Below are 14,063 nucleotides of genomic sequence, written 5' to 3' on the forward strand. Positions count from 1 at the left end.
CAGCCATCAAAAAGTATGAAATCTTGCCATTTTTAATGACATGGATGGAACTAGAGGGTATTATGCTAAGCAAAGTAAGTCAATCAGAGAAAGAAAATTATCCTATGAGTTCACTCATACATGGAATTTAAGAAACAGAACAGATGAACACAAGGGAAGGGAGTGAAAAATAAAATAAGATGAAATCAGAGAGGTGGACAAACCATGAGAGACTCTTAACTCTAGGAAACAAACTGAAGGTTGCTGGGGGGGGAGGGTGGAAAGGGAGATGGGGTAATTGGGTGATGGGCATGAAGGAGAGCACTTGATAGAATAAGCACTGAACTCTACCTCTGAAACTAATAAATACAGTATGTGTTAATTAATTGATTTTAAATAAAGTAATTTTTTTTAAAAAAATGAACTGTTGCTTTTATCATATGTAGTGACCTTGCTTCTCCCTAATAGTGCTTTTATAATTAAAGACTATTTTGTCTGATATTGTTATAGCCATACTAGCTTTGTTTTAATTAGCATTCTCCTATTGTGTATTTCCTCATTATTTTATTTGCCAAGAGGTTGGGTCTGGGAAAGTCACGCCCACCTTTGGCTCAGCCCCAGGATTTCCTCTGGGTTCCCCTTCAGAGTCACACCTCTCTGATGGGAGGACCAGTATAACCATGGGGTGCAGCTTGCACTTTTTGTGTTCTAATTTTCAAATAGCCCATGAGGACCCAGTGCTGTGCTCAGAGTCACCCAAAAGAAGGAAATTGTCATTGGCAGCCTGGGAAAAGAGTAGTTTTATCCAGGGAGCTGGACTGGGCCCTGACGAGGCCATGCGGGTAAGTTTTCTGCAGACCACTTCTCTGTGGTTGAGTGAAAAGGCTTTCACATTCTGGGATAGAATTGGGGCTTCTCTAAACTGGGACTAAAGAACAAGTGTGAATCAACGGCTTCTCTTCCTGAGAGATCCTCAGGCCATAACAACAAAAAGAGTTCATCGTTCTAGACTCTTCTGCGTGTCAGGCATTGTACATGGCGCTTTATATAGATTATCTCATTTATTCTCAAAACAACCCTAAAGCATATATTCTTAACCCCATTTTTCTGATGAAGAGACTGAGGCTCCAAGGGTATATGACTTGCTTGAAGTGACACAGCTGGGTGATAAAGCCAGGACTGAAACCCAGTAAGCCTGACTCATGTCCTTGACCCAGTTTTGTAGATGTGAGTATTTTGTCACTGATCCCGGACGTTGAGTCACTTCTAGTGCACACCATGTCCTGCCTCTGGAGGTAGGCTTCCCACCTCTTCACGGTTTGGTGCCCCCATGGACCATTAGTGGGGAGAGGAGTCAGAGATGGATTGACAGAGAACCTCCCTGGTAAGATCTCCTCACTCACTTCCCTCTTCTTGGCCACTGATGCGTCCCTCCCACTCCTTGTAACCAGGGTCTCCCAAGTACACTGGCCTGTCTGTCTCCTTCAAATTTACTTTGCTCATTGGTCTTCTCCCCCCACCTTTGACCTGCAGTAAACCTAGACCGATCCCTTGTTCCTCTTCCCAGGCTCCTAGAAGGAGTGGCACACCCAACTGGACCAACATGGCTTCCTTGGGCTCAAACTGAGGGCTGCCCGCTTGGCCCTTTCTGCACTGGGAATACCAGACCAGGAAGGCCTCCGCTTTCCTTCAGGGGAGATGGTTTCTCTAAGAGAGAACGGTATAGATTTGGGGGGGAAAGGGTGGTGCTTTAAATGTATAAAGTAGCAATTTGTACTAACTGAGAATACACAGCTCTTGCTTCGTAGCTTTGGAACAGAGACAGCATAAAGCATGACAGAGTTGTCAGAGGAAAACCCAGTAAAGTCATCCTTCTGGGCTCCTGGGGCACATCCTTCATCTTTGCCAGGTCTCCAGTCAAATTCCAGGTTTTGATCACCACCAAAATCCTATAGTTTGTCAAAAGGTCCTACCATTAAGCCTTGAACAAGTTATAAGGAGGGACATCGGTCCATTGTAAGGCCCCAAGATAACTTTAAGGAAGGCAATATGTACCATAACAGACCCAGAAGAAAGACCACTGGGGCCAGGAGTTTGAGAATGTATAACCCAATCCTATCACCAAGGGTCAACTTGGTGTAGCCTTTGGCAATCCAGCAGCAGCCTGCCCCGCTTATCCACTGGGAGACGCGGGGGAACTATAATCTCTTAACTGAACTACATGACGTCTTAAACGCCCTTCCAACTGGGAATCATCGGTGATTCACGCCATCCTTGTACTACCTGCCATTTCATAAACACTGTGGGCCAGGCGTATTGCTGCATTATCACACTCGGCCCTCCCCCAACAACCCACAAGGTAGTTTTCATTATCGTCGTTTTCAGCAACGGGAAGAGTAACGTGCCAAGGTGCCAGAGCCGGCTGGGAGGAGGAAGGATTTGGATCTACCCCCAAAGCGGATACTCTCTTGTCCGTCACTGGGCCCCTGGCACTTTACCAGGTTACTCAGCTTGCTCCCCCTCGAAAGAAAGTGAAAGGCACAGACAGATGTGCGCAGGTGGAAACCCTGCCCAGAAAATGGGCCCTTCCGGAGCAAATCTGCCATAGTGACGGGCCTGGCCAACAGCGGCCTCCAACCAGGGAGCACAGGGCCATCTCCCATCTAGAAAGAGGCTCCCTTTTGTCCACAAAGCGCTACACAGAAACAATAATGCGATCACCCAGGAGACCACAGAACAAAGGGAGGGAGATAGACACGGACAGAACAGGGTATAACTAAGACGCTGTACGGACGGAGAGGGAAAATGATTTAAAGGCAGAACACACCAGGATATTTGACGTGCAGGCTTTTAAATTATGCCCACACTCCTTATATGAGGTGGGTACACAAATGAGTCTGTATTTTCACCTACGTCACATGTCCTGCTTTGCGACCAAGAACAATATTTGTGCTTCATGGGCTGCTCTGTGGTGTTTTATACACAGAATCACCTGGCACCGCTCCTGTCCCCAAGATGCAAATTAACGTTTTCACGGGGAGCGGGGTGTGTGTGTGTGTGTGTGTGTGTGTGTGTGTGCAAGGGGAGGCTGGGGGAGGGGAGCAAGCATGCTCTGCAGGCCACACTCGGGTGCTGACATTGCTGGGCATGATGGATGCTGCCAGCGCTGTTGCCTAGCAACCCAATACCCTTCAAGAAAATCCAGCAGTCTCGCTGGCTCACAGAAGCAAGCCGGGCTGGTGCATCACGGCATCGGGCACGGAAAGATAATAAAGGTTTTGTTCCAGTTATTAATAATCACTCCTCCTGATTTCCTGTAAGTATCAACATACCTGAGGATACCCAGAGCCGTGCATCAGGTTGGGGCTGGAAAAAGCCCAGGAGTTTTAAATTACCTCCAAATGGGCTTCAGAGAGTAGTGGAATTTTACTGGCTGGTCCCATGATGTTCCTTCAATCCCGGGCCCTTTCCACAACATAAAGGCAGATCTCCACAGCGTGAGTCACCAGCATACCTCCAGATAGTTGTTTGTCAGCCCTGTCATGAGTCATGCTTTCTTCAGCTTTCTTTTTTTCTCAAAACTGAAACACTTGACATTTTAGAATGGGGTTGGGGGAAGGTTTTTAAAAAATTTTTTGTCACTCTGTGGCTTTGTGTGCAAGCGTGGGGGTGTGTGGGAAGAGGTGAGTAATGGCTGCCCGAACAGGTAAACATGAGTGAGGTTCTCCACACCGTCAGTCGCCTGGGAAGCGATGGGAGTCTGAGGATGCAGTCATCTGTGTCACGGAGGAATGGGAACGCCCCTGGGCTAGATCCTAGGAGGGGACGATGCCCTGGTCGTCATGGTGCCTTGCACCCCTTCCTTTCCAGCAACCTGCTTTCTCCCTGCCTCCTCCAAGAAGAAAGAGGTCTGCTTCGTTTTGTGCAGCGCAGATAACAGGACCATTGTAAGGCTTTAAGAAAAATCCTGCAGGAGTTAACAAGCAACAAGGAAAATCGAGATTTCGGAGGGAAAAAAGAGAAGTACAATACCAACACAGAAATTGTGTCAGACCAGGCAGATGGCAAGATCCCTGGGTTTGGGTTAATTGGTGAATTCCCTGATTCTCACGTTAATTGGGTGTGTGATGAACTTCTTCTTTTGCATGGCCCAGTAAAGTCTCATCGTCTCTACGAAGTCCTCAGCCTCTTGGTCTTATTCACTTAGCACACTGTTTTCTCTCCTAAAAGGTGAGCGCCTCAAAATCAAGCACCCTTTTATGCATCTCTGTATCACGTCCGCCCGGAGCCACACCCAATCTGTAGCAGATGCTCAATGCATCTGCCTGTTTGTAGGAGAGACAGATAAACGAAAGAATTCATTACCCAGTCCAGTAACTACATCCAATTAACCTCGCGGAGCCCCTGTTTGCTCACGTGCTTAACGATACGCACAGTCTACTCACAGGAAAGTAACAAGGGTCTAGGAAATGTTTTGAATGTCATACAATGCCAAGTCATTATAAAGCATTATTAGAAAAGAAAAGGTAGAGGCTCCTGGGTGGCTCAGTCTGTTAAGTGTCTGCCTTCAGCTCAGGTCATGATCCCGGGATCCTGGAATGGAGCCCTGAATCGGGCTCTCTGCTCCGTGGGGAGCCTGCTTCTCCCCCTGCCTCTGTCTGACGCTCCCCCTGCTTGTGCGCTCTCTCTCTCTCTCTTTCTCTCTCTCTGTCAAATAAATAAATAAAAATCTTAAGAACAAAAAAAAAAGAAGAGGTAGTGATTACCAAAAGTGACCCCAAAGTCAGGGATCAGGACCAATTCTACACACAGGTAAACTGGGGAAGGAGAAAGTTTGAGCTGATACAAAATACTTCCCCCATCAGGCTGGGGTAATGCTTGAAATTTCCAAAACATTTGCTTCTTTGAATTGAGACATCGCAGGTCCTTGCTAAAAATGTAAATGTTGTCTTGCAGCAACCGCATATTAATCCATTATTAACCTTGAGTGCTTCAGCTAAACTTATTAAGTCCACTTGCAGAGTGAAAGGGATGAGACAGGTAATTACTTTTTACTCTTTATTAGGAAAATGTTTAAACATACAAAACCGGTGACCATCATATTATAAACCCTATGTGTTCATAACCAGCTTCAACAATTATCATCCTAAAACCCATCTTGTTTCATCCACTGCCCTCCCCAAACTGGATTATTTTGAAGCAAATCCAAAACCTCTTCACATTTCACGTGTGCGTATTTCAGTACAAAGCTCTAAAATAGAAACACTGTTAACATTACCACAATATAAGTATCATACCTAAAAAAAAAAAAAAAGAGAGAGAGAGAGAGAAAGAAAGAAAAAAGAAAAACCACCACGAACAACAACAACAAAATAGAAAGAAACAATAATTCCTTAACATCATCAAATATCCGGTCAGGAGTTAGCATTCAAATAGCCCCAAGAGAACAGTTCAGTGTTGAGGTAAAAGTAGTGTTAGGTCCAGAATATGGCAGGGGCTGGTTCTAGGGCTCCCAGGGGAAGAAGGCGCCATGACGTGACTATCATCCGTTTCACTGTTTTGTTTTGTTTTCCAGTTTCCCAACTGCCACGATCCACGTAAGGGAAAGGACATGGAGGTGTAAGCCAAAATATGAATTACTCTCCCTATCAGCCAATGACACTCACTAGCCTCCCCCAGCTGCTGTAAAAATAATTAAGAGTTAGGTTTCTTAACCCGGCTGGACGAGGGCTTGAGTAGCTAATCCCATTGTCAATTTGACCTGATCGTAGATAAGCCAGCGGTACTTGCCTGAGCCTCAGTTTCCTTGCACAATGGAGGCAATAACAGGACGTACCACACAGGGCTCTTCAGAGAATTAAAGAAGATAATGTATGTAAAGCACTTAGAAAACCTCCTAGCACAGTCAACCCATAAGGAACACGAACTATGATATTGTTATTCACCAGTCTCCTTGGAAACCAAAGCTTGGGCAAGCCGATGCTTGATGAACCTTATGGCCTTATCCTGGCCTCCGCCTCTGCATGACAAAACACTAAATCCGAAATATTTTTAAGCTAGTGTGCCTCGAAGTGTGCTCTTCACACCACCTGCCTCACCACCACCCTGAGATGATTATTTCAAGGTAGATTGCTAAACCTTCGGCTATTTTTAGGGACACTGAAGTTTGAGAACTTCTGCCTTAAGTTTGCCTGAATGCTTGTACAGTAACTTTTCCGACCAGAGAAAAAACGGGGTGCCGGAAAGACACCGCAGTGAGGCAGACGGGACCCGGGGCCTGGAACTAGGAGGCCAGCAGGGGAACTTGGCCATCCATTTACTTGCAGAATGGAACTGGTAACATCTTCCTACTGGGGCCACAGAGAGAGCCAACTGGGATACTAAGGATGGGAAAATACTTCCCATTAATCAATCAATGTGTGCTGTTACTTACTTATATTATTATCCCAATTCCGAGAACCTAAATATAGAATTCCTATTTGGGGCTTGCAAAAGCAGACCATGTGGTCTAAGGATGTTCATGACAAAGGACATCATTCACGGCAGTCTCATTCATTCATTCATTAATAAATATTTATTGAGTGACAATTCTTTGCCAGACACCGTGCTGGAATAAACCAGGGGAAAAACAGTCGCATTCCCTGCCTTCTAAGCACATAGAGGGCTCTGAAGTACCCAAGGACAAAGAACAGTCAGGGAGAAACTTAAAGCTCACGAAAGTCAAGAGCTAGAAAAGGACCTTCATGGACACAGTTCTTTCACAGAACTGGTGGGGAGACAGAGACCCAGAGAGGGGAAGTGGCTCCACGCCCCCCAGGGAGAAGGTAGCTAGAAAGGCACTCATGTCTTAGTTCTCGGAACTGTCCCTCCTCTGTTTTACCCTTTCCTGCACCAAGAAAAACAAAGAAGCAAAACAAATATTGAGTTGTTCTTTCTCCATGTCATCAGAATGAATCATTTGAGTTGACAGCAATGAAATTCTTCCCACTTAATGCAGTACTATTACATTTTCATTTAATTTAAAAGCGGGTTACAAAACGGCATGCAGAATAGCATCTCGTTTTTGTTAACAAGGTGTCTGTGGCATACACAGAAAAATGGCTCTACAGATCAAAGATTATCAATAGATATTCCCTAGGGGCTAAGATTATGGGCGCTTTTTATTTTCTTCCTTATATTCCTGGAACTTTCTCAGAATTTTCTTAAATCCTCTACAAGGAACACAAATTACTTCTGAAACAAATAAAAATGTTATTTCAAAAATAACACTGGGTTCTTTTTTTTCTTTTTTAAGTCCATGTGTTTTGCCTTTTGGAAACTAAATCTTATCTCATGAGAGGTTTCTAGAATCTTTTTGTCCAGATTGCCTCCAAAAATTAAATGCAGTCTTCATTGTCCAACAAAAGAGATGTGATATAGAACAGTCACCTGTTGCCAGACCTCCTCTAAGATATGCCTTGGATTTATCCCAGCAAAGACTCATTGTAGTCTTGAATTTGGAATCAACTAATTACAAATATTTCTTGAACCCTACCAAGTTCAAAAAACTGCATTGCCCCCTGTTCTCAGAGGTCAAAGATGCACAAAACATGATGGAAGTCTTCAAGAAATTTGGGATTTCACTGAGGAGGGAAGACATAAAAATATACAAAGTTTAGTAACAAAATGTGATATTGAACAAAGGCATGATGTTGAAAAGCTCACTGTGTGCTGGAATGGCAAAGACAGTCCATCTAGGGAGCCGTGGGAGTCAAGTGGCAAACAGGAGATGGAGGGCAATAGGGAGCCATTGAAGGGTCTTTTTTAGCAGAGAGGTAACCTAAGATCTGTGTTTCAAGAAAATTAAGGTCCGTAGAATGTACAATCATATTTGAGCAGAGAAAGAGGAAAACAGCTGTAATATATGTCAAGTGAAAAGAATGCAAGGTTTTAGGTCCAGTTCAGCCACCAACAAGGCAACTTTGAATCTGTCGTTTCTACTGCCTACGACTAGTTCCCTCACCTGACAAGTGGGAGAATGGATTAGAATCTCTAAGGTCCTTCCCAGCTGTCAAAAGTCTTTAGTTCCATGATCCATGCAGGACTTGCAGTGGTGAGGAGAGGAATGGTCTTATTCTAGCCGGTGCCTCTCAGACAGAGCTTCTAAGTCATCTTAGGCACAAACAAAATAAGGTCAGGTGTTCCCCTCTTCCTCTTATTTTTAACCCCTTGGGTGGCTTTGCAGGAAATATTTTCTCCTTATGTTTTTTAATGAGATATAACTTACATACCATAAAATTCACCCTTTTAAAATAGACAGTTTAGCAGTTTTTCACATATTCTTAAAGTCGTACAAACATCACCACTATCTAAGTCCAGAACATTTTCATCACCTCAAAAAAGAAATCCCGTGCCCATTAACAGTCACTCCCCACCCCACCCCCAGCCTTTGGCGACCATGGCTCTACTTTCTGTCTCTGTCGATTTGCCTTTTTGTGGACATTTCATATAAACAGAATCATACGATCTGTGGCCTTTTGTGTCTGGCTTTGTTCACTTCTTTCATTCTGTTATCAAGGTCTATCCATGCGATAGCATGTGTCAGTTGTTCCTTTTTATGGCTGAATAATATTCCATTGAAGGGACAGACCACATCTTTCTGTTCATCCATCGATGGACATCTGGGTTTTCTCCACTTTTCAGCAGTGCATTAATGTTATGATCTTGTTTTTCAAAGGAAGAGCTGTCACAAGAGCTGCCACTATTTGAATTTAAAAAGAAGTGGAAATTTGGGATGGGGGAGGGTGGTCACTCCTGGACAACGACAAAACCATTTTCATCTGCAGTAACCGCTGTAGACATTCGTTCTGACCCCTTTTTCCATAGATACTACAGGGGTAAACAAAATAATTGTATCTCCAAAGAGTGTGTGACTTTAAGTGAAAATTTTTGAGCAGCAAAGCCCATTCCATGGATTAAAAAATGCCACAGGATTAGGGGATAATCTTTAGCTTTCATGCTCTGCCAATGAGAGAGAATTGAGTTTGTAGACTCCCAGGCATGACGGAAGTAACGTCTCAGCCTATGTGTGACCTGCTTTTCACTCTGTAAACAACCAATTCAGATCCAGGCATTTCAGAGCTTCAGCATTTCTTCTCCTTTTCCCACAGTCCAGGCTGTTAATTTCCTCACTGTATTTTTAGGAGCAGGAAAAACATGAAATACTACTGACTTGTCGATATTCGTGTCACAATATAAGACCCAAGATGACCTTGCATTTTCCTAAATCAAACTGAATGAAATATAAGGCCAATAAAACATTTATCCCATTGACATGAGATCTCTGAATTCAGGCCTTCCTAAGTGTGGGGGGCTGGAGGGATGGGGAAAAAAATAAAACTCAGCTGTATGTTTTCTTCTTGTGGTCCTTTAATATAATTTCAAAATTATCATACTGATCAGAAAGAGAGTAGAGAGTTTAAGAGTTTTATCACCAAGGACAAACATTCACTAAGCACCTGTTTTGTGCCAAGAAGAGTGAGGAGTTCCATGGTCTCTTGTAATCTAATCGAAAGAGAGAAGATCTAGCCATTAAAAATCATCACAGTTTGCCAGTGGCTCTGGGGAGGAGAGAATGGGGAGTAACTGCTAATGGGCAGGGCGTTTCTTGTTGGCCTGATGAAATGTTCTTGAATTAGGCAGTGGTAATAGTAGCAAAACCTCGTGAATATAATAACCACGGAAATGCACATTTTAAAAGAGTATGCAAAGATATGGTATGTGAATTATATCTCAATAAAATAAAAAAATTGAAATCATGATAATGACACGACATACTATTTTTTTAAAAGATTTTATTTATTTGTCAGAGAGAGAGAGAGAGAAAGAGCATGAGCAGGGAGAGTGGCAGGCAGAGGAAGAGGGAGAAGCAGGCTCCCTGCTGAGCAAGAAGCCCGATGCAGGACTGCATCCCAGGACCCCGCGGGATCATGACCTGAGCCGAAGGCAGACACTTAACCGACTGAGTCACTCAAGTGTCCCGACACATCATACAACTAACAAAAAGAGTGAAAAAATATGTCTGGAGGTAGGGTACGAGATAGGTCTTCTTTCACTCTTCGGTTTGGCTACTGAGCAAAAACTGTAGTAAATCTCCCTGCATTTGGCAAACGCCTCCCCAGGCTGTTCCCACAGGGCCCAGGCCTCCCCCAGTTCTCCGCTTGTCCTGGCTCAACGGATCCCCCTGCCCACTGACTCAGTGGAAGTTCTCTTAACTACTTTGCCCCCAAGGATGTGTTTCGAGAGAATGCTGCCTGGCTTACAATGTGATTTGGAAATACGCTGCTGGCTGTGTTTTATGCATTTTATCAAGTGTTTTTAACTTTGTACTAGCTGGAACCATGAAGGGCACAGTGTTAGAAGGTTGAAGTTAAATAATAATTTCACACCAGAAAACGTTCAGCTGGGGCCACCAAGCACAGGCTGCCTGGGTGGTCAATATTCTTGAGCCCTGGAGGTGGCTTCACATCAGGAGACTGCTTTGTGGCCACTTGGAAAGTTGGGGGCTGGATAATGGAGCAGTTGAGCCCATGGACTCTTGGGAACAAGCCAACTGACTGGCCATGTAAGCTTCTACGTGTTAATTAACCTCACTAAGCCTCAGTTTCCTCTTCTGTAAAACAGGGATGATTGTATCTATAGGAAACCCATAGGTTTTTAGAGTAAATGAGTCTACAGTGCTTGGAGGCATGGCTGGCATGCACTGGCCACTTAATAAATGGTGGTTGCTATTAGGATTATTACTACTTCTTGTGCTATTGCTCTCTGACAGTCCTTAAGGAAGGAAGGTGTTTGCCACATCTAATGTCCTTTGAGGAGGCTGGCAGACTGATTGCATACATTTTGATTATCATTCCGCTTAAACCACTGCATTCTAAAATAAGACAGTGTGGCTAAGGAGCGGGGGTCCAAGGAAGTTAAGTGGGGGAACTTAAGTGGAATTCCATGATGGGACCAACAAACCAGATTGTCACATTCTGACATTTTTCATCAGCTTCAGACTTTAAACTGTTTAAGCCCAAGTGCGCACTCCTCACAGGTTCTCCAAGGCCGGTCCGGGATGGTCTGTGTCAGAACCACCGGGGGTGCACTTGTTTAAAATAGGAAATTCCCAGGCCCTACCTAGAATACTTCCCCAGAAGGCTCAAGGGAAGAACTCTGCATTTGAAGGAGCTCTTCACAGCCTCTTGGGCATACTGGAGGGTGAGAGCCACAGCCCTGGACTTGCCTTTGCAGCCCAAGTGCCTCAAACTATCAGTGCCAGGCACATGGAGGATGCTTAAGCCATCTTTGTCTTAATAAATAGGAAAAAAAAAGACAAAATAAAATTAATGAAAAAATGTAAGACTAAATAAAAGTCATAAAAAAATAAATAGATGGATAGATGATGGATGGATAATGGATGAATGAATAGATGGATGGATGGATGGATGGATGGATGGATGGATGGATGGATGATGTATAAGATGGAAGGATGATTGGATGGATGAATGAATGGATGGAAAATGGATTTATGAATAGATGGGTGATGGATGGATGATGGATGGATGCATGCATGCATGGACAGATGAAGCAGCCACATGGATTTAGTTTCTTTGCTCCCGAATATCATGTTGTTCCTGAAGAGGAAACCATTAACATTTATTGAGAGAATTTTTCTCAGTGTAAAAGCAACATATGACTGATGCTTAACACTTAGAAAACACAGAAAAGCAAAACAAAAGACAAACAAAAATCACCACTCAGAGGTTACTACCCTCGACATGTTTGTGTAGTTGCTTCTGGTCTTCTGTGTGATGCATATAAACACAGGACTGCTTAACAAGAATATCATCCTATTATGCACCCAATACTCCTTGAGCCTGCTGGGTTTTTTTAATGTTTTTTTATTGTATTATGTTAGTCACCATACAGTACATCCCTGGTTTCTGATGTAAAGTTCCATGATTCATTACTTGCATATAACACCCAGTGCACCATGCAAATACATGCCCTCCTTACTACCCATCACCAGTCTATCCCATTCCCCCACCCCCCTCCCCTCTGAAGTCTTCAGTTTGTTTCTCATAGTCCATAGTCTCTCATGCTTCATTCCCCCTTCTGATCACCCCCCTTTCTTTATCCCTTTCTTCCCCTACCGATCTTCCTAGTTCTTATGTTCCATAGATGAGAGAAATCATATAATTGTCTTTCTCTGCTTGACTTATTTCACTTAGCATTATCTCCTCCAGTGCCGTCCATGTTGCAGCAAATGTTGAGAATTCGTTCTTTCTGATAGCTGAGTAATATTCCTTGTATATATGGACCACAACTTCTTAATCCAGTCATCTGTTGAAGGGCATCTCGGTTCCTTCCACGATTTAGCTATTGTGGACAATGCTGCTATGAACATTGGGGTGCATATGGCCCTTCTCTTCACTANCTGATGGCTAATGATTTTGAACATTTTTTCATGGGTCTGTTAGCCATTTGTATGCCCTCATTGGAAAAGTGTCTGTTCATATCTTCTGACCATTTTATGATTTGTTTATTTGTTTCTCATGCATTGAGTTTGAGAAGTTCTTTGTAGATCTTGGATACCAGTCCTTTATCTGTGGTGTCCTTTGCAAATATATTCTCCCATTCCGTGGGCTGTCTCTTAGTTTTTTTGACTGTTTCCTTGGCTGTGCAGAAGCTCTATCTTGATGAAGTCTCACAAGTTCATTTTATCTTTTGTTTCTCTTGCCTTTGGAGATGTGTCGTGAAAAAGGTTGCTTTAGCCTGCTTTTTTTAAACTTAACAATGCATTATGAATATTTTCTTAACTTGGGAAGTTCTTCCTCACCATAATTTTAGATGGCAGCATAGGATTCCATCATCGATGTGCTATGATTTATTTCATCCCCATCCAGTCACTGAATGTTTAAGCTCAGTAATTAATTAAAAATGAAATATACATGTAGATTCTAAGTCATGTCTTCAGTGGACAACTGTATGTTTTTAAGCTCCACAATTGATTTCAATCAGTAGCCAGGATTGATGGCTATTGCCCATAAAAGTCTGCTTCTAGAATGTTCTCAGGAAACTTTTGGAGTTAAGACACAAATAAGGAAAATTTCCATACCTCAAGAATGTCAGCAGACCTGGATTATATAAACCCTGTTGATCCCAGGGTGCACAGCATTGTCACAGATGACAAGAGGAAAGAGCAGGTTCTATTATCATCATCACAAGGGGACCAATGTGATTCAGTGCCTCCAAGATGGTACCAACTTCATTTCTGATGAACAACCGCTTGGAGAACCACACAGCAATGCTCTGCCAACTGGAATGATTTATTTTTATCATTTCTTTCCCTTTCATTGCTTCAATTAGTTGCCAAGATATGACAGGAGGAGCTTGCTGCCTCTTTGGGGCTCAGATGCAGAAGAAACTCTTATAAATTTTAAGACTCAAAGATTAAAGAAAGCCCAGAGTTTATAAAATTATGTGCAATTTTGTGCTTTGGATTTTTAAACAAACACCTGTACCAGTTTCTTCTGGAATATAACAAAGGAAAGGTGACTTTCAAAAGTTAAAAACTGATTCAGAGGGAATTGGCAAAACACCCTGGAAGGCAGGATCCGTCTTGGTTACCCTCATTCCCTGCAGCTCAGTGAATGGTTGTTAAATGAATTAATGCTTGAGTGAATGAATGAATCAAGGGATGGTCCTCTATCCCATTTTAAGCCACACAATAGATGGTCTGAACTACTCTGTTTTCCTGCAGCTTTGGTGTTAATTTCCAAAGACCAGCCCACTAATAACTCCCTTATTGCCTAAAAACTCAAAATAAGCAATGTTTTTATCCAGCCTTGCAATCTTATGCACAGGATCAAAATCCACAGAAATATGTCACCTGACCATCTCTCCCTCACGGAGGTACTCAGCAAAATGAGAATCCTGGGTCAAGATTCTGGGTCAAGGGGCCATCTGCAAGGTCTCATTAATTCATTCACTACAGGAACTGTGGCTGCCTTTAAACCCAGGGGTGGAAAAAGCTTCCTTTATACTCAAATCACCTCACC

Source organism: Ailuropoda melanoleuca, chromosome 1, assembly GCF_002007445.2.
Source record: "Ailuropoda melanoleuca isolate Jingjing chromosome 1, ASM200744v2, whole genome shotgun sequence".
In the NCBI taxonomy this organism is placed as follows: domain Eukaryota; kingdom Metazoa; phylum Chordata; class Mammalia; order Carnivora; family Ursidae; genus Ailuropoda; species Ailuropoda melanoleuca.